A 2,979-nucleotide genomic window follows, 5' to 3' on the forward strand; every position below is an offset into this window, starting at 1 on the left:
CACACACACACACACACACACACACACACACACACACACACACACACTTTTCAACTTTAGCTTTGGAAACAATAATCAAACCTACATTACCATTCCTACAAAGCGTTCCTCGATAACTACCCTATGGCTCCCTGTACCAGACTTCCCACTCTAAAACACCCCTCCCTGGCCACCAATCTCCTATTCGTGTTGTCTTCCCTTATTAGTATCTAAACTCCTTAAGAGCAAGAGATCTGTATCTCTAGTACTTATCATACTGCCTGCCATACAACAAATTCTTAAAAGATGCTTTTCCATTCATGCGTTCATTTATTCATTCTTTCATTCAGCACAGGAAGGGGATTGCTTAGTCCCAAACAAAGAAGGTTCGGTCTCATTTTTCCCCCAGTTAGTTATACACACAGGCCTTTTTCATACTCCAAAACATTTCTCCCACTCCAGTAACACGTGATCCTCTTGACCTAAAGGATTGGACCCCGGGAAAATCTGACAGCTCCAAACACAGACATTCAGATCATCCGCACATTCACCATGTTGTGCTGGTGGTTGTTACTGCACCTGTGATTTCACGGGTAGAGATAGAGCCTGAAACCAGATCTTTCTGATTTCAAAGCTAGCTCTCTCCCCAGTGCAACCTACTTAAAACAGGCCATACACCTTTAAAACAGAAAAGCAAGGTGTAAGCAAATGCAGAATAAATATGAGGCTGAAACCCATTAGTACTGCCTCCTTTGCAGAAGTCAGGAAGAGAGCTGATGCTGGAATTGCTGAGTGAGGTTCCTAGCCAGTATGTATGACAGACTGACAGACTCTGGATTTAGTTTTGCTTAGTTTTCCTAGGTCTCCCATCCATGCTATAGGTCTCTTGCCCAGTGTTCCCCTGTTTCAGAGGTTGGCTCTTTGAGGGGTGCCTGTAAGTGAGGGGTATTCCCCCATATAGGAAGAGTTGAATCAGCAGCATTTCTGAGGCTGAAAGAGTTAATAGATAGCGCTGCCTGCTTGCCACTTGCATGAACACAGCCAGCTAGGTGGCCCTAAAGTTGAACACCCCATGATCTGTCTGGCCTAAAAGCAACACACATTTCAGTGCAAGTGAATCCCTCTGGCAGCCTTGCTCTGGAGAAGATAGTGTGGGTGTGTTGCAGGTCTTAAAAGAAGCATATTCACAAAGCCCAGCTGGTAGGTTTACAGCCGGGCAGCCCACACCTGGCTGTTGGCCAATGCCATTTGTTTTTCATTTGTAACAGTACAGAAAAAGGGGGGGGACCTTTGTCCTGCCCAATTTTTTAAAAGCAATTTACTAAAAATTTAGAAAAAATAACAAATAACAAATTCCATTTTTTGTGTAAAAAAAAAAAAGCGTCAGCCACGGCTCAAGAGACATTAACATTATTTGCAGGTCAGCAGCCCAATATGGGAAAGGGGTTTAAGTGCAAGGGCCTTGAAGAAACCACCTGATCCTGCTTCCTTACTTTCTGCTGTATATAGTTTCAATTTCACTTTTTTTAGCTTTTGTTCATGCAGTGACCACGAACCCGCTACTTCCTATTTTCAGAAGACAATTCTGAGCTATCCTCCCAAGAGCTAATTATACAACTTGTACATTTTCCTAGCTCTAAGGTCTCCTTCCTTCTGTTTCTTGTTTCCTGGGTCATTTCACCGATTATTGGTGCCTCTGCCAGAAGTGGACTGGGGGAAGGAAAAAGGTTAACGAAGTCAATTTGGGGACTCATTAGTAGCTCCGATGAGTCTTGGCTGAAAGGCCTTCAAGAGTGAAACATGGAGATAATCAGGGGGTGTGTGAGGATGAATACAGGAGCCTGGCAGCCCCTGGACCAATAATATCAGGAGTGTTAAATGCTCAGAAGAAGCGGAGGCTGATGAAGAAACTGGGAGAGAGCAAAAAGAGTGTTTGGAGTCATGTTAGAGAAATGAGCACAATCCCCCAAAAGTGGAGAAAGACAGCTTGAGGTAGCTGGACGACAATAACTGTAACCCAGAGAAGGCAGAACTGTGGCAGGGGAAGAAATGGACACTCACCGAGGGCAGGAATTGTTCCACTTTTTGTCATTCGATGTCATTGTTGTTGTTGTAGTCATTGAGTTGTTTTCAGTTATGCTAGACTCTTCATAACCCCTTTTGTGGTTTTCTTGGCAAGGATACTGGAACGGTTTGCCATTTCCTTCTCCAGCTGAGGATGAGGAAACCGAGGCAAACAGGGTGAAGTGACTTGCCAAGGGTTACACAGCTAGTAAGAATGTGAGGCCAGATTTGAACTCAGGTCTTCCTGGCTCCAGGTCCAGAGCTCTATCCACTGTGCCACAGTACCTGACTTATTAATGACTTAAGAAATGCTTGTTGATTGATTGATTGACTGTTAAGAGTCCTTATTTTGCTGCTATTTTCTCTGCCAAAAAGGAAACTATTTGTATTGGAAAGGACAGAACAAAAATAGTTAATGGGTAGCTGATTCCCAGTGTAAGCAAGGATAGAGTAACAGGGTTCCTAATACCAGGAGCAGATGAATTACAATCCAGGCAGCTGAAAGAACTGGAAGATGGACCACTATCCGTGGTCTTTGAAAGCCTGGAGGAGAGAGAACATAGGCATAGAGGAAGCACCAATGGTTTTCCAAAAAAAGAGAAGATCCTTTCAAAAGCATCTTATCCTCCCCTTCAAAAAGAAGAAGTGAATGGAATCTGAAAATAATATGCCAGTGAAATTGGCCTCAAATCCTGGGGAAAAAAATTCTAGAATACATCATTTTAAGTCAAGCCAAATCAGCAAACATTTATTAAGTACCTACTATGTCCCAGGCGCTGTGATAAAAGCCCAGAGATACAAAAGAAGGCAAAAGATAGTACCTGGCCTCAGGAGCTCACAGTCTGACAGGAGATCACATGTCAGCAATGAAATACAAACAAGATATACACATAATGCATTGGACATCATCACAGAGGGAAGGCATGAGCATTATGG

The 2,979-nt window shown here is 43.3% G+C and overlaps 1 protein-coding gene across 1 annotated transcript in view; it reads right to left on the reverse strand.

The window, feature by feature from the left end:
* The window catches only part of FHIT (fragile histidine triad), a 1,585,586-nt gene extending 1,583,445 nt beyond the window's left edge, over positions 1–2,141 (reverse strand). Inside the window, 1 exon segment of the mRNA XM_027863677.1 lies at positions 2,041–2,141. The gene's annotated coding sequence lies outside the window, so the exon portion shown is untranslated.
* Between the last annotated feature and the right edge of the window lie 838 nt (positions 2,142–2,979).

Source organism: Vombatus ursinus, unplaced genomic scaffold (assembly GCF_900497805.2).
Source record: "Vombatus ursinus unplaced genomic scaffold, bare-nosed wombat genome assembly UNPS02014773.1, whole genome shotgun sequence".
In the NCBI taxonomy this organism is placed as follows: Eukaryota; Metazoa; Chordata; class Mammalia; order Diprotodontia; family Vombatidae; genus Vombatus; species Vombatus ursinus.